At 36.1% G+C, this 22,408-nt stretch overlaps 1 pseudogene; it reads left to right on the top strand.

Moving 5' to 3' along the window:
• The first annotated feature begins 203 nt into the window (after nt 1-203).
• LOC143655340 (olfactory receptor 4F15-like) overlaps nt 204-22,408 on the top strand; it is a 45,898-nt pseudogene continuing 23,693 nt past the window's right edge.

Genomic DNA, 22,408 nt, shown 5'->3' with positions numbered 1-22,408 from the left:
GCGAATAAAAATACAATTTATAGAGAATATGGAAGGTTTAGCTAAAACCTATTTACAGGAACTGTATTATAAATGCATTTTTTTAAAAAGAAAAACTGCATACTTCCGGGAAGATGGCCAACTCGAGTAGCCCCAGATTAGCCCTACTCCACAGAAAAGTTAAAGAAGGGACAAGAGGGTGACTGAAATAGCAATTTGGGAGTATGGCTGACCTGAGAGAGCCTTCTGTACCACATATGGAAACGCTTGTTGCTGAGGCTGAGGAACTGAGAGGCAGAAAGCTGGAGCCTGGTCTGTAGATATGGAGCCATGGAGCCCGAGAGAGTGCATGGATGGAAATATGGGACTAGGAAGTAAGCCAGGCTGTGGCCTTGGACTTGCTACCTTCGCCAGCACAGCCTCATTACTGACGACTCACCCTACACCCCACACACCTGAACCCCATCACCCACATCCATTCTGGGTGCTCCAGGCACCCCCACCCTACCATCCCACAGTACATGTACCTGCCCCACACCCCACCCCAAGTGCAACCCCACCCACCTCTCCTGCATCTCTTCCAAGCATTACCTCCCTGTCCCTGTTCCCTGCAGCCTTTTCCTAGCCCATAAAGGTTGCTGCCAATGACCTCCATACCTAGACTACCTGCACCCCCACCCATAGTGTCACACAGCCCCACCCCACCCTCCCTGAGCTCAGTGCATCCATTTCAGCACTTCCAGGCCCATGCACTGGCCCACAATCACATCATGGCTCTGGGAACCACACTGTACAGCAATCCTAGAACCATCCATGCACACAACCCTCAGCCTCACTTCCCAGCTCTGAGAAAGTGCCGACCTGCACAGTTAGGTCACATCTACCCCCAATCCAGGAAGGCGTAATGCCAACTTGCTGCCACTACTTTAAGCATAAACACAAAGTGCCTCATGCCTGAGACTAAGGCATACCAGGGCTACACCCCCCAGACCCATGCACCTGCACAGCTTCATCTTCCCTGGCCACTGTGTGCCTATGTTCACAAGCATCAGTGTAAATTCCCCGAACTGCACCCATACCTGATCTGAAACAAATCACCATAATGAGTGCTCAACCGTGTACCCTGCTCCCTGCTGTACAACCATCTCATGAGCACAAGGTCTTAGACTGCTGAAAGCAATCAACTCCCAAAATAAATCAATCAAGATATTTACATGTGACAAAGACAGCAGAAGATCACTAAGCATATCATAATGCAGACAGATATAACCCTACTTAATCATAAAGTTAAAATACCAGAGAAGACACAGACGTTGGAGCAACTAATCAAAGATGTTCATACAACTCTACTTAATAAAATAAGTGGGATAGCAAACGACATAAAAGAGACAATAGAAGAACACAAAGAGGAATTTGAAAGAATAAATAGAAAAATAGCAAAAATCACAGAGATTAAAGACTTTGTTGAGCAAATAAAAGTTATACTAGAGGCGCACAATACCAGATTTGAAGAAACAGAGGAAAGAATAAGTGATATAGAGGACAGGATAACTGACTTCAAAGACTCAAAACAGCAAATGGCAAAAAAGATGGAAAAATATTGAATGGGAACTCAGGGAAATGATAGACAAAACAAAGCATGCAAATATAAGAATCTCCCAGAAGCAGAAGACAGGAGTAAAGAACTAGGAACAGTAGTTGAGGATATAATGGGGGAAAACTTCCCAACCCTCATAAAGAACATAAATATACAAATCAAAGAAACCCAAAGAACTCCAAACAGAATAAATCCAAATAAGCCTTCCCCAAGGCACATATTAATCAGTCTGTCATATGTTGAAGAGAAACAGAAAATCCTGAAAGCAGCAAGAGAAAAACAATCTACTACATACAAGGAAAATAAAATAAGACTGGGTTTATTCTACTCAACTAGCACCCTGGAGGCAAGAAGGTAGTGATATGACATATTCAAGATCCTGAAAGAGAAAGACTTCCAGCCAAGAGTTCTGTACCCAGCCATATTGTCCTTCAGGACTGAGGGAGAGACTAAAGTTTTCACAGACAAAAGAGTCCTGAAAGAATTTGTCAACAAGAGACTGGCCCTACAAGAAATACTGAAAGGAGTTCTGCCAGCTGAAACAAAAAAATAGGAAAGGAAGGTCTGGAGGAGGGCACAGAATTGAACAGTACCACTGAGGGTAATTTCAATAAAACAAAGAGAAAGGGGAAAAAGAATATATAGCTCTGACAAAAAAAATTAAAAGATAAGATGACAGAATCAAGAAATGTCTTTTCAGTAATAACTGAATGTTAACAGACTAAATTTATCCGTTAAAATATACAGATTTGTAGAATGGATTAAGATACATAATCCAGCTATATGCTGCTTACAAGAAACTCATCTTAGACACAAAGATACAAACAGCTTGAAAGTGAAAGGATGGAAAAAGATTAACCAAAACAAAGCTGGAGTGGCTATACTACTATTGGACAAAAGAGACTTTAAATGTAAAGACATCATAAGGGAAAAAGAAGGCTGCTACGAAAAGGAACAGTGTCAGGAGACGTGTAACGATGTGAATGAACATGTGGGACATTTGGTGAGACAAAATAAGCCAGGAACAAAAAAAAAAGAAACAAACAAACAAACAAAACAATGGTATGGCCAACTTCAGAAAATGCTTAATAGGGGCCTAGATAGTAAGCCTTTAGAGCAGACACATTAAGTTCAGAGTGGTGATAATTATTCTGGAATTTGAGAGGTGATTTTATATATACAACCAAGTATTTACAGATAAGAACAGAACCGAACAGGTTGGGGTTAAAATAATTCAGAACACGGGGTACAGAAGACAGTGTCTATATTTTAGAACCACACATACTCTTTGAGACCAATGGAAGAAAAGTTTATTTGATCTGGAACTGAAATTTTCTATAACGTATAATGTAATCCAACCTATCTGCATAACTCATTTGAACAATTGAAAAACAGGAAGCACAGAATTAGAAAGAGATCCTTTAATCCTGTATAGATTATTGTAAGGCCTGGAAACATCCTAGAGTGTATTAATCAGATATTCAGAATATATTAGCAAAATCCCCAGAGGGAGGGGAGAAAGACTATAGAACTAGTAAACCTTACAATCAGGGATTCTCTTGAAACTGTCAAAATTTAGGGACACCGAAATCAATAGGCCATACCCTCAATCACAGGCTTACTCTTGTGAAGCTTATGTAGGTAGTGGAGAAGCTTAGACTACCTATAGGCATGCCTAAGAGTTACTTCTGGAGCACCACTGTTGTTACTTAGATGTGACCTCAGTCTCTCTAAGCCCAACTCTGCAAGTGAAATCATTGTCCCCCCTCCATGTGGGACATGACATCCCGAGGAGAAAGTCTCCCTGGTGACATGGGAAATGACTCCCAGTGGTGAATCCACACCTGGCACCATGGGATCAACAATTGCATCCTGACCAAAAGGGGTAAAATGTAATTAATAAAGTATCAACGGGAGAGAGGGTTCAAACAGAGTCAAGAAGCTACTCTGGAGGTTGCTCTTATGCAAGCTTCAGGCAGACCTTGCTACCTATCATAACCTGCCAACACCCAACCAGGACCATTTCTGCCAACCCTAAAGAGCATCTAGGGCAATATATAAGATTCCACAAGGGTTTCCGGCACTAGAATAACTTTCCAGAAACCTACAACCTCCAGATGGGTCCCTGGTGCAGATAATTCCTGAAACCTAGCCCAGTCTCTCCAGAACATCATATAGTTCCATCTCCCTACCAAATATTAGTGACAGACCCTTCCAATATAAAAAATTTAGAATTGTCATTGCCCAAACAGCCCCAATGAGAGGTATGGAAAGATCAAAAGTGATGGTGGAATTATGCATAGAAAATAGGACTTAACAAATAAATGTGTGTGCTGAATCACTAAATTGATATCTCTTTTAGTCTCCAGTATTTTAGAGCAGCTAGAAGTAAAAACCTAAAATTGTGAAATTGTAACTCACGTCAAAGTCTGAAATACGTTCTACAACTAATTGTGGTCCTGTGCTTTGAAATTTGTAGCTTTTTTGTATATAGGTTATTGTTCACAAAAAGAAGAAGGGAAAAAAGTCAATTGTAATGATAAAAAAGTATTTAAGTCCTCTAACTTCCTATATTCTGGAGCAGCTAGAAGGAAATATATGAATGGATTGTATGGTAGCCCATGACAAACTTTGGGATCTATTCTGTAACTATTCTTTGAAGAGTGCTTTGAAAACTATTGCTTTTTCATTTCTTTGCTTTGTATATATGTTATACTATACAATAAAAAAAGCTAAAAAAAAAAAAAGGTGGCATGGGCATAGCCCAAATCTCCTACAGACTATGAGAAAGATCAGAGATGATGGTGGAGTTGTACAGAGAAAGTTGGGTTTAACTAGTGAATGCTGAGTCATTTTACTGACATTTCATTTAGCCTCCAGTACCTTTGAGCAGCTAGAAATTAAAATCCAATATTGAGGAATTGTAACTCATACCAAACTGTGAAATTTGTTCTACAACTATTTGCTGTGATGTAGTTTGAAATGTATTGCTTTTAGGTGTATATGTTATTTAAAGAGAAGAATTATAGCAGAGAAGATATGATTTAGCAAGTAAGTATGACTGCTGAACCAATATATTGACATTTCTGTCAGTCTCCTGTGTCTTGGAGATGCTAGAAGGAAAAACCTGAAATTGTGGAACTGTAACCCATACTAAGCAGTTACATATGTTCCATACCTTCTTCTTAAAATGTACATTGAAATTTATTGATTTTTTGTATATATTTTACAATTAAAAATGTTAAAAAAAACTGCATGTAAGTGATTCATATATCTATTTTATGATAATTAACTTGAAGGATGTCAAAGAAAGAAAATAAGAATGAAAAAATAATGAAATAAAACTCATTATAGAAAGGATCAACAAAATTAAAGTTGGTTTTCTCAGAAGTCTTATGAAATTGATTACAGCTAAGGAAACTGATCAAAAAGAAAATTTAAAAACTCATAAATAACAAATGTCAGAAATGAAAAATGATGCATCTCTATAGAGACTATAAGAATTATTCTATAAAAACTTTGTATCAACAAATTTTAAAATTTACATGAAATTGGAAAATCTCTATATAAACACTAGTTACTGAAAAGGAAAAAGAAAATCTTAATGGTGTTATATGTATTAAAGAAGCTGTCCCCATAATTAAAACATTCTCTGTTCCATTCAGTGTGTTTTCATTCAAAACCTTCTACTCTGCTTTCTGATGTTGGAGCTGGGACTTTGCAAGTCACAATTCTGTTTTTTATCTTGTTAGGCTCTGATAATAGGGATGCTAGAGGGAAACTGCAAAGTTGGAGAAGAAGGACGGGACACTTCTTTCTGTTTGTTTCTTGTGGACTTCCTGTGTGATTTTTTGTGCCTCTGAGGATCGCCACATCCACCCCTTAGCAATCCTTCCTTCCTATGTCAGCAGCTGAATCAAGGTTGCATTTTTAGCAACAGTTGCAGAACCAGCTTCATTATGCCCCCTTAAGATGAAAGCACCAATGAACTGGTAACTTATTTTCAAAAACCTGCATCCTGGGTCTATGATGACCACTCTGATTCAGAGAAACATGCAGTAGCCAAGCTGCATTCCTTCCAAAGAGATGGAAATTTCAGCTTCACAGCCACTTTCCTCTAAATTACCAAGTTTCATGATTTCCAACTAATTCCCTTTGTTTCCCAAGCCCTAGGTGTGGTACTGTTCCTATAATCATTGCCACTGTAATAATTTGGAATTCTCATTTACATTTTCAAATACCTAGTCAGAAACTTTGTAGCTTTTAGCTCTTCATAACAAATGCTGCTATTCATTTAATTGGTGCAGTTCCTCATTGCTAAGAATGTTGACTGATACAACTGAGCACAAAGAAAAGTGCAGGATTACATGGGTACAATAGTGAGTATTGTAAAATATCTAAGAAAGAAAAAAGTATTTTTAAACTAACCCCTTTCAGAGGAAGAAAAAGGACTTTTTCTTGCTAAAATAATGTACAAAATTAGGTTATCAGAAATATTACCTAGCATCAAACTTTTTTGGCAATTCAAAGGATACAGGGAGCTACAAGAGAGTAAAATAATTAAGACCCATCTTAATTCATTGAGACACACTTTAACTGAAGTAACCTCATAAAAAATTCTATTTTACAAGGGTTCACACCCACAGGAATGTTTTTGGCAGGTTCATAGCTGCAAGGCAGCACAATTATCTTACATATATAAGAATGTAAATTTCTTTTCTCTTTTATGTATTCACTGTTTGGGTCATTTTAATTCTTACATTTTCTTTATGTCCATTTCATTGAATGGGACATCAAGAAATAATTCCACAAGTAATCCATTGAAAAAATTAGCACTACAAATATGCGGTTGATTTTAGTATCATTGATGTTATATATACTTCATTTTATAGCCTCAGATAATTTAAAAATCAATTGTTCTTCCAGATCAATGGATAAAATAAATGACTCTGGTTTCTAAGTTTTTGTTGCCAGGGGCATTCCAATTCTTCAGAAAAAAAGAGTTTTCTCAGATTGATATTCTCCTTGCTCTATTTAAGCATTATCTTAGGAAACCACTTTATCTTGTCTTTGGAGATTTTTTATTCACAGTTACATTTCCCTGTATACTTCCTTCTGGCCAACTTGTCCCTCATTGATGTGGACTTTTTCCCAACTAGAGTCCAATGATGATCACAGACATTTATGTGAATAGAAATTGATTTGTGCAGTGAAGATGGTGCTCCTCATAGTCATGGCCTTTGATACACAGCAACCTGCAAGCATCTTCTCTACTTGAAAATCATGAGCCTTAAAATATGTGTTTCAATTGTGGTCACTGCCTGGGTAACTGGGGTGATCCATGCCATGTCTCAATTTGCTTTTGTCATAAACTTGCCATTTTGTGTCCCTAATGAAATAGACAGCTTTTAGTGTCACTTTCCCAGGATCATAAAACTTGCATGCACAGATGGAGCCAAATATGAGTTTATTATTGTTACCATCAGTGAGATCAAGTCCCTGGGCACCTTCTTCCTGCTGATCCTTTCCTATGTCTTCATTTTGGTAACCATCTGGAAACGTTCTTCAGGAGACTTACCCAAGGCATTTGTCCCTTTGTCAGCTCACATCACTGTCATCACTGTGGTTGTTTTTTTTATTCCACGTGTATTTATCTATGTGTGCCATTTCTCCACATCATCATTGGCAAACACTTGTTTATTGTTGACTTTGCTATTACCACTGCCTTCGATCCTGCCATGTATACATTAAAAACAAAGGCATGAAGAAACAATTAAAAAATTGAACCAGAAAAAAAACTTGATTTAAGGCAGTTTATATAGAAACAATTTCTTGGAATACCAGTTGAGACAGAAAAGGGACAAGTGTGGGTACAATAATATCAGGGATAACTGAGAGGTATTACATTTCTTTAATGCCTAAGCCCAGTTAATTTCTGTTGATAATACCCCATATTCTGAAAGTGATGAATGTTCATTATTTCAGAAATAAAGGCTTTGAAAAAGGACAGTAGTATGACAAGCTATACTCACGTTTTTGTTCTTAGTCCCAAAACTTTAATTGATACTCGTATCAGGCAGGGTTCTCTAGAAAAACAAAACCAAAAGGAGATATCAGTAAATATGAGCTTTATAAAGGTGTCTTACCCAGTAGTGGAAATGGGAGAGTCCAAAATCCATACGATAGGCTATGAAGCTGGCAGCTCCAATGAAGGGTCTGGAAGAAAACTGATGGCTGAAGAAGCAATAAAAGAATTTCTCTTCTCCCTTAAAAGTGTTCAACTGATGGAATTATCTCAATGGTGGTAGTCACCTCCCTGTTGCTTGCAGATGTAATCAGCCACACATGCAATCAACTGACTAATGATTTAATAAACCAGCCTCCTGGTTTATCAACCAGCTATGAAATATTCTTGCAGCAACTGTCAAGCCAGTACTAGCCTGACCAGACAACTGGTCATCACCACTTGACCAATTTGACACCACAACCTGACCATCACAGTCAACATCTCCCACTTCTACCACTCATGCTAGATTTTCCTCACCCTCTGACATCATTTTTGTTGGTCTGTGTTGCTTATTCAGTGAGGTGACTCAGGTTATCATTCATGAATACTTCATGAATCCCTGGATAAAATATTCTTGTTCCGCAAAAGGAACTATTAAAAGAATAAAATATGAGCCACTAACTAATATGAGAAAATAATTGCAACCCATATATTTGAAAGAAGAATTGTATCCAAAATACATAAAGATATCTTAAATCTGAGCAATAAGAAAACAAACAACTCAATTAAAAATGAGCATATGATCTGAATAAACTCCACACCAAAAAGATATACAGATGATAAAAAATATATGAAAAGGTGCTCACCATCATATGCTGCAAGTGAATTTCAGATCAAAGCAATGAATATTACTACACATCTATTAGGATGCCTAAAATCTCAAACACTAAATGCTGGTGAGAAGGTGGAACAACAGATCTCTCATTCATTGTGGGTAGGAATGTGAAATGGTACTGCCATTTTGGGAAATACTTTGGAAATTTCATACAAAGCTAAAGATAGTCTTACCACACAACTCTAGGTATCTACCTGAATGTGTTGAAAACATATATCTATGCCAAACCCTGTATGCAACTATTTGCAGCAGATTTATTCATAACTGCCAAAACTTGAAGCAACCAAGATTTCCTTCAATAGGCAAATGAATCAACAAACTGTGGTACATCCACACAATGGAAAATTATTAAGTGATGAACAAAAATGGGCTGCCCAACTATGGCAATACATGGAGGAAACTTAAATACATACTGTCAAATGAAAGAGGCCAATCTGAAAAGGCTACATAATCTGTATATTTTAACTGATAAATTTAGTCTGTTAACATTCAGTTATTACTGATTCCAATGATATGACATTCTGGAAAAGGCAAAACTACAGAGATAATGAAAATATCAATATTACTGAGTGGTTCAGTAAGAGGGAGGGAGATGAATAGGTGGATCACAGGGCATTTTGATAGCAGTGAAACTATTCTGTATGATACTACGAGGGTGGGTCAATGGTATAAATTTGTCAAAACCCATAGAATTTTAAAACAAAAGGACTGGGTCCTAATCTAAACTGTGGGCTTTAATCAATAATACATCAATATTGGTTTATCAATTTTAAGAAACGTTTCATATTAATGTTTTTCTATGCACTTTTTTCTATTAAGAATCAAGGGAGGACAATATTTCATGAAAAATAAAAATATTGAGAAATTTAAAATATATGGTAGAAGAGTATAGCAAAATCCACAGTGGCTATAACTTGACTCCAGACCTAGTAGAATTTTTTTTGAATGATTTGAAAACTTAATTACAAGGAAAAGAAAGGAACAAAGAAAAGCCAGCCTACAAATATACTTCCATTCATGAAAGGCTTTTCTTGAAAATCTTGGGTAGAGTTTGACAAAAGGTGTTATGTGACTTTGCCCCCTTTCAGTATAATAGCTATAATTTGCATGTTTTCCTTCCTCACATTTTCTGGCATATTCAGTCAGTGGCTCCTGAATAAAACAGCTTATTTAGTGGTCTATCCATAGTTCTTTCTTTTAAACATGATAAACTAAATTTTTATGTAAATTGGAACTGGGGCAATTCCCAAAACCCTGGCTATTCTCCCCAGACAAGGCCTTATCTTCACCCTGACTGCCCAGCAGATGCTCACTCATTGACACAAAATGTTAAGCCCCAAATTTCACCCCTGCCCCTTATTGTGATCTCACATTTGGCCTCCAAATTCTAATAATCAATTTCAAAAGAGAAGTGGAGAAATGCAAAAAAAAAATTCTCTGTACTTTATAAGAACCCTCATTTTTGCTTTATATGCCCCCAAATACATAAAATATAGAGACCTATATTTAACTATTTTTTATTTATATAACTGTAGGAAACTTAAAATACTCTAACATGCAACCACTATATTTGATTAAATGTAAAACTTTGATATTAAAAATAGAATTTAAATGCAGCCTTCCATGTCTTTTCTACACAAAAACAAACTGGAAATGTATCATTTAGCACATTTGTGATATAGAATCTCAGAGTGAAACTGCTTCAAATTATTTAGGGTGGTATGTAAACATAAAGTTATACAATTATTTAGAAATTAGACTGAATAAATACATTCAGAACTGTGGACACCTGTTATTTACTTTGATTTGAGTAAGTAGAATAGGATTTATGATGAGTTTTATATTTGTCTTGTATACATATATTATTTTTTAATTTGCACAATTGTTACAAAATTCATGTAACATTAGTAAGCATAAAATAAATGAGAACTTTTCAATATTACTTTGTTAAAGATATACTCATGAGGCAATTAAGAAGAAAAAAATAAGATATGACATATGAATTAAAAGGCAAAATGGTAGAAGAAGGTATTGCCTTTTCAGAGATAACATTAAATGTTAATGAATTAAAATTCCCAATCAAAAGAAATAGACTGGCAAAATGATTAAAAAACAGCACCTACCTATATACTATCTATTTGAGACTCAAGGACAAAAATAGACTGAAAGTGAAAGGTTCCTAAAAGATATTTCAGGCAAACACCAACCAGAATAGAGTAGGGGTAGCTATTCTAATATCAGACAAATTAGACATCAAATGTAAAACAGTTAAAACAAAGGACACTAGGTATTATTAAAAGGAACAATTAATTAAGAAGACACAACAATCACAAAAAATAATAAATATTTTTGCACTGAGCCAGAGAACCCCCAAATACTATGGCTCACACTGACACATTTATTTGAATAATTCAATAAACAAACTAGACTTAATAGACATTTACAGAACATTATACCCCACAGCAGCTTGCACATATTTTTCTCAATTACTCATGGACCATTCTCCAATACAGACCACATGTTGGAGGTGACAAATAAAATCTCAACAAATTTCAAAAGAGTGGAATTATACAAAACCTTTGTTTAAGCCACAATGAAATAGACTTGGAAATCAATAACATGGGAAGGCTAGAAAATTCACAAATACCTGAAGGTTAAGAATATACGCTTAAACAACCACTAAGTCAAAAAAGAAATTAAGTAATAAATCAGTATGTACTCAAGGCAAATGAAAATTAAACAGAACACATCAAAATTTATGGAAAGCAGCAAAGGCAGTACTGAGTCAGAAATTTATTTTATAATGTCTATATTAAAATGTCTATATTATAGACATTATAAAAGAAGAGTGAGCAAAAATCAAGGAATTAACTTTATACCTGGAGGAACTAGAGAAAGAACAGCAAACTAACTCTGAAGCCAAACAAAAGAAAGGAATAAAGAAGATAATAACATAAATAAATGAAATTGAGAATATGAAAATAATAGAGTCAACAAAACTGGAAGTTGGTACTTGAAGTCAATAAAATTGATGGACTCTTGTCTAGACTGGAAGAGAGAGAGAGAGGATGCAAAAAAAAATTATATCAGAATTGGGAGAGGAGACATAATTAGTGACCCCATAGGTATAAAGGAGATAATGTGAGGGTACTATGCACAACTTTATGCTAATAAACTAGACAACATGGATGAAATGGACAATGTCCTAGAGAAATATGAATGACCAAATTGACTTGAAAAGAAATATATGACCTCAACAAACCAATCACAAGTAAATGAAATTGAATCAATCACCAAGAAGCTTCCAAAAAGGAAATGCCCAAGACCCGATGGTTTCACATGTGAATTCTACCAAGCATTCAGGAAATAATTAAGACCAACACTTTTCAAAATCTTCAAAATAATTAAAGAGGAGGGAAAGCAACTTACCTCATTCTTTGAAGCCAAAATCAATGATACCAAAGCCGGACAAAGATACTACAAGAAAAGAAATTACAGACCAATAATTTTAATGACTATGGATGCAAAATATTCTGCAAGACACTCACAAATTAAGTCCATCAGCATATTAAATGAATTATTCACCACGACCAAGGGAAATTATTCCAGGTAAGCTACACTTATTTCACACAAGAAAATCAATTAATGTAAAACACAACATCAATAAATCAAAGTGGAAAAACCATGTGATCATCTTTATTTATGCAGAACAGGCATTTGATGAAATTCAACATCATTTCTTGATGCAAACACTTCAAATATAGTAATTATAATCGAATTTCCTCAACATGATAACAGGGACTATATGTGCTGTTACTGAGAGAACTGGTGTATCCCCTTTTCATGTTACTGTTGTCTTGCTTCATACCTGGTCACCTGATAAATGCCGCCTTCTTTTTGGGTTGAATGGAAATATGAAGAAATCCTCAGACTCACACCATAATGTGTTCCTGTGGCTCCCTATTGTCCACAAAAGAATTACACACAAACCCTTCATGAGGCAATTAGCTCTTACCCCTCTCCCACCCTATCTTCCACCACTGCCACCTGCAACACCTCAGTCACTGATTTTCAGTATTCCACATGCCAATGAATTCATTCCTTTGTGCTTTCCTCACCATCTGCTGGAGATTTCTTCCTTACCTCCACACTTGCTTTATCTAAAGAAATCCTTTTCAACTTATGAGACTTATATTGGGCCTTATAGAGGAAATCTGCCAACGGCCCCATTCACACTTCTTCCAACTTTTCTTGCTTTTTTTATTGTATAGTGTAACATATATACAAAGAAAAGGAAGAAAAAAGCAATAGTTTTCAAAGCACTCTTCAACCAGTAGTTACAAGACAGATTCCAGAGTTTGTCATGGGCTACCATATGACCCTCTAAGATTTTTCCTTCTAGCTACTCCAGAATATAGGATAGAAGGTTTAATACTATTTTATCACCACAGTCAGCTTTTTTTTCTCTTTTGTGAAAAATAACATATACACAAAAAAAGCAATAAATTTCAAAGCACAGCACTGCATTTAGATGTAGAACAGATTTCAGAGTTTGGCATGGGTTACAATTCTACAACTTAAGATTTTTAATTCTAGCTGCTCTAAGACACTGGAGACTAAAATGTATCAACTTAATGATTAAGCAATCATATTCATTTGTTAAACCATATCTTCTCTGTATAACTCCACTATCACCTTTGGTCTTTCTAGTCCTCTCTTTAGCAGTGTTTGGGCTATGGCCATTCTAAATTCTGGAGAGGCTGGGCCTTGTGTTTCAGGACTTATCTAGTCCAGGGACCCATCTGGATGTTGTAGGTTTCTGGAAAGTTACCCTAGTGCATGGAACCCTTGTGGAATCTTATATATTGCCTGATGTATTCTCTAGGATTGGCAGGATTGGTGCTGGTTGGGGGTTGGCAACTTATGACAGGCAGCAACATTTAACTGAAGCTTGTGTAAGAGCAACTCCCAGAGTAGCCTCTCAACTCTATCGAACTCTCTCTGTCACAGAAAATTTATTAGTTACCCATTTTTCTCCCTTTTGGTCAGAATGGAATTGTTGCTCTCACAGTGCCAGGGCCATATTCATCCCTGAAAGTCATCTCCCACATTGCCAGGGAGACTTTTACCCCTGAATGTCATGTCCTATGTAGTGGGGAGGACAATGATTTCACTTCCAAAATTGGGCTTAGAGAGACGGAGGCCACATCTGAGCAACAAAAGAGGTCCTCCAGAAGTAACTCTTAGGCATAGCTATAGCTAGTTTAAGCTTCTCCACTACCAAAATAATCTTCACAAGAGTAAGCTTCAAGATCAAGGCCTTGTTCTATTGATTTCGGTGTCCCTAATGTTTGACATAATATCAGGGGATACCCTGATGGTAAAGTTTAATAGTTCCATATTTTTCTCACATTCCTCAAGGGACTTTGCCAATATTTTTTATTATCTGCTTTTGTAATGATATATCCACAAGTTACATAAAGTTATATAGGATTAAAAGATCTCTTTCTTATCCTGGGTTCCCTGTGTTTCCATTGTTCAAATGAGCTATCCAGACAGGTTGAGTTAGATTGTGTATTACAGAAAATTTAGGTTCTAGACTAAGTAAACCTTTCTTCCTTTGGTCTCAAAGAGTATGTGTGGTTCTAAAATATAGACAATATCTTCCTTATTCTTGCATTTGAATTACTTTAACCCCGACATTATCAGCTTCATTCTTATCTCTAATATATATACAAAACAGCTTCTCCAAATCCAGAAATAATAATTACCACTACAGACAAAATGTGTCTGCTATAAGAGATACAGTCTAGGCCCCTGTTTTGTTATAAGCATTTTCTAAAGGAGACCATGCCAGAATTGCTCTTTCTTTTCTGGCTCATTTTGCTTCACCAAATGTCCCACAAATTCATTCACATTGTTGCATGCCTCAAGACTTCGTTCCTTTTTGTAGCAGCACAATGTTCAATCATATGTATATAACATCATTCACCAATCTACTTCTCAGTCATAAGAAGTGCCTGAAGGATGCCTGCAGCCACAGTGGTCAAAAGAGCATGGTACTGACAGAAAGATAGAAGTATTGACTTACAACTAGGTCTTGTAGGAGGTAACTTCCTAAATTTTACACCCAAAGCACAAGCAACAAAAAAAGAAAATAGACAAATGAGAACTCCTCAAAATCAAATGCTTCTGCACCTCAAAAGGCTGTCCAAAAAGTTAAGAGGCAGTTAACTCAAAGGGAGAAAATATTTGGAAATCACATATCAGACAAAGGTTTGATATCCTTTATATATAATGAAATCATACAAATCAACAACAAAAGAACAGACAACCCAATTATAGAATGGATTATGTATTAAATATATGAATATGTATTTTTCTGAAAAGCAAATACAGATGACTCAAAAACACATGAAGAGATGCTCATTTTCATTGGCTATAAAGGAAATGCAGTTCAAGACTACAATGAGATACCACCTCAAAGCTATAAAAATGATTGCTGTTAAGGAAACAGGAAACTATAAATGTTGGAGAGGATATGGAGAAATTGGGACACTTAAGCACAGCTGGTGGGCATATATAATGGTGCAGCCACTTTGGAAGAGAGTTTGGCCATTCCTTAGCAAACTAAATATTGAGATGCCTTCTGACTCAGCAATGGCACTAATTGGTATATACCCAGAAAAGTTTAAAGCAATAAAATAAACATACATTTGCACACCAATGTTCATAGCAGCATTATTCACAATCAACAAAATATGGAAACAAACCAAATGTCCATCAACAGATGAGTGGATTAACAAAATGTGATATATACATACAATGGAATATTGTGCAGCAGTAAGACAAAATGATGTCCTGAAGAACATGACACGATGTATGAACCTGGAGGACATATGCTGAGAGAAATAAACCATACACAAAAGGAAAGATACTCTGACTTCACTTTTGTGACCATGGTAAAGGTAAAATTAAAGGCTTATAATACAGAATATAGGGAACTTAGAGATACATAGAAGCTAGAGATGGGTGAACAGTTACTTAATGAAGTTGAACTCTTTCCCCTTTTTGTCCTGTATATCAATCACTGCTCTCTAGGGGAACAGACCTGACAAGAAATAGATACAGATATGATACAGGTATATATATAGACACTGTAAGTATATAGACAGAATGCAATTATTATGAGATTTATTATAGGAATTGGTTCAAATTCCATATAGTTATAAACTGGGAGCTCTAATGAAGTTTTTCAATTATTTGAAAACCTGGGAGACACTGGTTGTCTGAAATAGAGATGGAAATTCTTCCTTCTGACTGCTGGCAGCCTCATTTCTCCTTTTTAGGCCTTCAACTGGTTGGACAAAACATCTTTCATTGTTGAAAGCAGTATCCTCAGTTGATTACAGGTGTAATCAGCCATAGATGCAATAAGCACAAAAAAACTACAAAATAACACCAACCCACCAATTATTTAAATCCATGAAATATTCTGAGTAAATATCAGGCCAATGCTTGCTTGATCAAAAAACAGAATACCATAACTAGGCCAAGCTGACATGTGAATGTCACCATTACACCTGCTAATGCCTTCAGTGCTGTATTATTTACCCTGTATTGCAACCATTTGTTTTTCTGCCTGACTCTCCTAGGACCCTAGCAAATGCCTTGAGAGCAGGGACCGTGTCTTCTTTATCTTTGCACCCAACATCTAGGAGAGGCCTGGCATATAGCAGGCATTCAGCAGATTTTTGTTAAATGATTGAACAAAGCAAAGTGACTTCTCCAGTGGCCCTAAATGCTGATAAACAGCTGTTTTATAACTCTGTATTTCTAGGTTCCTAGCTTTCCATTTGTCCTAGACATGGATAAGAACATGCATATACTCCACATACATGCACAACACAAATATCTGCAAGCACACACCCACATACACACACACATTATACACAAACATGTAAACACGTACACACCCCACAAGCACACACCCATATACACACCAACTCACTCATGTATGCAAACATCACCAGATACAACTCACACACAACTCACAAACATAAACCCAAAAGCACACATACACACATACATGCACAAATGCATGCATGGCTGTGCTCCCCTCTGCTCTCACCTCTAGCTCTGCACTACCCGATAGAGTAGCCTCTAACTACATGTGGCTGTTGAGCAGTTGAAATGTTGCAGGTCTGTTTTGCAATGTGCTTAAATGTAAAATAATGCACTAGCTCAAAGAAAAGAATATAAAATAACTCAGTTTTTATACTGATCATTTGTTGAAATGACAATAGTTTACATATACATATATACATTTAAATAAAATATAATATTGAAGAAAAAATACTAAAAAAAATTAAAGGTAATATATGAAAACAAACAGTAACATCATACTCAATGGGGAAAGGCTAAAAGTTTTCCCTCTAAGATCAGGAACAAGATGGGCGTCCACAGTCACAGTTGTTATTCAGCACTGTACTGGAAGTTCTAGCTAGAGCAATTAGATAAGAAAAGCAGTATAAGGCATTCAAATTGGAAAGAAAAAATTAAACTTTCAGGCTTTGCATATGATGTGATATTATATGTTAAAAATTCTGAAAAATCTACAGTGAAGCTATTAGAGCTGGAAATGAAGTACGACGAAGTTGCAGTGCAAGATCTACACCTAAAAATAAGCAGTGTTTATATATAATAACAATGAGAATTCTGAGAAGGAAATGAAGAAAAAATTCCATTTACAATAGCAACCAAAAGAATTAAATACATAGGAATCAATTTTACAAAGGTTACAGAACACGTATACACAGAAAACTACAAGAAATTGCTAAGAGAAATCAAAAGAGACCTAAATAAATGAAAGGGCATACCGTGTTCATAAATTGGAAAACTAAATACAGTTCAGATGTCAATTCCACTAAAATGATTTATGGTTTCAATGAAATACCAATTGAAATCACAACAAATTGCTTTGCAGAAATAGAAAAAAACAATGACAAAATTTATTTGGAACATCAGGATGCCCCAAATATCTAAATTATCTTGAGAAAGAGGAATGATATATGAGGTTTCATACTATTTGATGTAAACGCATATTACAAAGCTATAGAGTTCAAAACAGAATGGTACTTACCTAAAGGATAGATATATTGACCAAAGGAATAGAGTGGAGTGTGCAGAAATAGACTCACACATCTACAGACAATTGATCTTTGATAAGGTGGTCAAGCTAACAACTGTGGCAGAGAGTCATCTTCAATAAATGGTGTTTGGAGAACTGGATATCCATAATGAGGAGAATGAAAAGGACCCATATCTCAATCTTATTGAAAAGTAACTCAAAATGAATCATATTGACTTTGTTACATTTAATCACTTAGCTATGCTTAGAGTGAACAATGATAGTGGTTAAATGTACAAACATAAGAATATTTTCACATGCAGGAGAAGAAATGAATGTCAACATTGCAAGCTACTGAAAGTGGAATGGTACCTGGGAAAAATACAATCAATACAAACTAGAGTCTATTTATAGTATACTTTCATTGAATGTAACAAAGACAATATGCCAAAGCCAAATGTTATAAGCTGGAGATATGGAGTAGGGGGTAGGGTATGGGATTCTTTGCAAAAGAAATGGAAATGTCCTCATACAGATTGTGAAGTCATGGCTATGTGACTAAACTGGGAAGCCTTAATTATTTTTACTTCTGTTGGATTTTATGATGTGAGAATTAAGCCATTTAAAAATGAACAGAGGGCAGGCCATTGTGGTTCAGCAGGCAGTGTTCTCCCCTGACATGCTTGAGACACAGGTTCAATTTCCCGTGCCTGCTCATGCAACAAACAAACAAACAAACAAAAAAAAACAGAGACTGCCCCCTGAAATGGGACATGACATTCAGGGGTATAAATCTCCCTGGCACTGTGGGATTGACAATGCCATCAAACCAAAAGGGAGAACAGAAGTGTAACAAATAAGGTATCAGTTGCTGAGAGAGTTCAAATAGATTCGAGAGGCTACTCTGGGTGCAACATTTATGCAAGCTTCAGCTAGAGAATGCTACCTGTTATAGTTTGCCAAACCCCAGCCAAAACCATTTCTGCCAACCCTAAAGAACACCTAGGATTTTATCTTAGATTCTACAAAGGTTCCATGCACTATGATTACTTTCCAGAAACCTACAACTTTTAGATGAGTTCCTAGGCTAGATAAGTCCTAAATCCCAGAGGGGCCAACCTCTCCAGAACTCAGCTACTTACATCCTCCATCCTTATTATTGACAGCACCTTCCTATGTGAAAAAGTTAGAATGGACATAGCTCAATAACCCTAAAGATTGGGAGAAAGCTCAAAGGAGATGGTAGAGTTATACAGAGAAGGTCGGTTTTAACCATAGAGTATGATTGCTGAAAAATTACATTGATATTTCCTTAAGTGTCTAGTGTCTTGGAGCAGCTGAAAATAAAAACCTAAAATTGTGGAATTGCAATCCACTTCAACTCTGAAATCTGTTCTATGACTAATTGTTGGAGTGTGCTTTGAAATGTACTGCTTTTTTGTATGTATGTTATTTTCACAACTTAAAAAATGAACAGAGAGACACAAGTGCTGGAGAAAAGATGGAGAAAGTACTGTACCTACACACTGTCAGGAAGCAGAGAGGTGTGGCTGCTTGGGAGGGCAGTGTGGTGGCACCACAGAAGGCTAGGTCTGGGGTTGCTGTATGATCTTGTAACCCTGTAGTTAAAAGGTTTGCAATTGGAGAACCTAAGAGCAGGGGCACAAATGGTAATGAACACATTGTGGCCTACGGTGGCATTGTTCATGATCTGCAATAGTTGGGGGGGTGTCCTAATGGTACATCTACTGATGATGTAAGTGGGAACTGTGGTGTATACATACAATGGAATATTAAGTGGCTGAAAGAAGAAATGAAGTTATGAGGCATGCAACATCTTAGCTTAGCTCTTTGTGTATTACCTGGTCATTCCCTGGAACTATGGGTATTTGTGTGAGATCTGAGACATAAACCTAGAGTTTTGAAGCTATGAAAGTCAACATTACTCGATATTCAGCAGCAGTTACAAACACAGAAAAAGTGATCAGACTTGAATAGAGGCATGAATGAAGCTGATCTGGGTAGAACAAAGGTAAATCAGATTAAAAAATGAACTTCAGTGAGGTATTTTAAAACCTCAACTTCAGTGTGAGACCAAAGAAGAGATGCTTATTTGGTGCAATATTTAAATTATTGGTAGCACACTATCTAATTTAACTTATATGGTCATCTTATTCAAGCACTATAATTCCATGGGACCTGCAATAGGGAGGAAGGCCTTGTCAGTTTTTACAAGTTGATATGATGCCCTGATAAATCCCAGTGTAATCAGGGCAGATATTTTAAAAGTATTTGCAAAGTCCCCTTGAGGGACTGGGGAAATAAGTGGAAATATTAAATTTCCCCACCTGGGGAATTCCTGATATTCTCACAAGCATTGGGTACTGCAAATTTGACAGGCCAGGCTCTCGATCTTGGGGCTTGCCCTTAAGAAACTTATTCGTGCAGAGAAGAACCTAAGCTTACTTAAAATTAGGCCTAAGTATCACCCCAGAGAACTTCTTCTGTTGCTCAGATGTGCCCTTTCTCTCTAAGCCAACTTGGCAGGTGAACTCACTGCCCATTTCCCTACCTGGGACATGAATTACAGGGATGTAAATCTCCCTGGCAGTGTTGGACATGACTCCCAGAGATGAGACTAGCCCTGGCAATATAGAAGTGAAAAGCCTTCTTGACCAAAAGGAGTAAGAGAAATAAAACAAAACAAAGTTTCAGTAACAGGGATTTCAAATGGAATTGAGAGGTCATTCTGGAAGTTTTTCATATGCAGTATATAGATATCCCTTTTCAGTTTTTGGTTAATTGTATCAGCTAGAGGGAAATATCTGAAACTGTTGAGCTGTAATTCAATAGGCTTGATTTTTGTTGATGATTGAATGACTACAGGGTTTTTTAACGTGTGTCCATGTGATGCTGAAAACTTTGTGACTGACACTGCTTTTATCCACCATATAGACAGAAGAGAAAGAAAAGGAAGACAAAAATAAATAAATAATAAGGCAGATCAGGGGTATATGATCTTTTTTGTTTGTTTGTTTTGTTTTTTAAAAAAATATTTTTATTAATAAAACTACATACAAACACAAAAACATTCTTAACACATAAACATTCCATACATAGTATAAAATCAATGGCTCACACTATCATCACACAGTTGTGTATTCATCACCATGATTATTTTTTTTGAACATTTGCATCACCCCAGAAAAAGAAATAAAAAAGAAAAAAGAAATAACTCATACATACCATACCCCTCACTCCTCCCTCTCATAAACCACTAGTATTTCCATCTACCAAATGTATTTTAACCTTTGTTCCCCATATTATTTGTTTATTTTTTACCCATATTTTTTACTCATCTGTTCATTCCCTAGTTAAAAGGAGCATCAGACACAAGATTTTCACAGTCACACAGTCATATGGTAAATCTATATGATTTATACAATTATCTTCAAGAAACAAGGCTTCTGGAACACAGCTCTATGGTTCAGGTACTTCCCTCCAGTCACTCCAATATACCATAAACTAAAATGGGGATATCTATATAATGCATAAGAATAACCTCTAGGATAATCTTTCGACTCTGTTTGAAATCTCTAAGCCACTGACACTTTATTTTGTCTCATTTCTTTCTTCCCCCTTTTGGTCAAGAAGGCTTTCTCAATCCCCTCATGTCAGGTCCCATCTCATCATAGGATTTCTGTCCCCTGTGGCCAGGGAAGTTTACACTCATGGGAGTCATGTCCTACACAGAGGGAGAGAGCAATGTGTTCACTTGCCATGTCAGCTTAGAGAGAGGCCACATCTGAGTAACAAAAGAGGTTCTCTGGGGGTGACTCTTAGGCCTAATTTTAAGTGGACTTAGGCTATCCTTTGCAGGAATAAGTTTCATTAAGGTGACCTCCAAGATCAAGGGCTTGGCCTATTGATTTGACTGTACCCACTCCTTTTTTATTTATTTATTTTATTGATTATTTTATGTATTTGTAACTAGGGGTTTAGATTCTTTTTAAAACTTTTTCTGACTTTTTTCTTTTTTTGTGAAAAATAACATACAAAAAAGATCTTTTTTAACATTTGCTTTTCTTATTATTTTTTTGGAGTAATGAAAATGTTAAAAAATCAACTGTGATGAATGCACAGCTATTTGATGATATTATAAAACACTGTATATTTTGGATGATTCTATGGTATGTGAATACATAATAATCTCAATTGAAAGTCATATAGGTATTAGCAAAGAAAATACTAATTTTTATGAAAAACCAAAAGAACCATCAAAGGAAATATAAAATGAAGGCTTCAAAAGAAATAAAATGTGCTCACTAAGAGGAAGGGAATATCTAGCACTGTAATAACCACCAGGCAGCACAGGTTATTGGTCCATGCTGGTTGTTAGACTTGAGCCTCAGGTTGATGATAAACATATTTTCAGTGGTTTCTATAAGTATAAGTAATTTAATGAACATCTAAAATGAACAGCTAATATACTGAAATTGGAGGAAATATTGTCACAGCAATAAAATCAATAACCATCCACTAAATTGCTCAGTTTCACTATTACTCTATTCTGCATGACACATGTCCCATTCAAAAAACTGGTGTGTATCAAAGACATAAAGTCTGTAGAAAGCAAATAATGGAGTAAGACAGTGGTCATTAATACCGATTCTCACTAATTGGTTTCATTCCCAATTGTGGGAACTATTTAAAACTCTTAGTCTTGAGCAATGATAGTGAATGTATAAAGGAATCAACACCTCAGTTTCTCAATCCTCGTCATGTTGCAGTGGCGCCTTA

Source organism: Tamandua tetradactyla, chromosome 14 (genome assembly GCF_023851605.1).
Source record: "Tamandua tetradactyla isolate mTamTet1 chromosome 14, mTamTet1.pri, whole genome shotgun sequence".
Lineage (NCBI taxonomy): Eukaryota > Metazoa > Chordata > Mammalia > Pilosa > Myrmecophagidae > Tamandua > Tamandua tetradactyla.
Note: the sequence above shows the minus strand (reverse complement) of the source record. Positions and strands in the feature narration are given on the sequence as shown.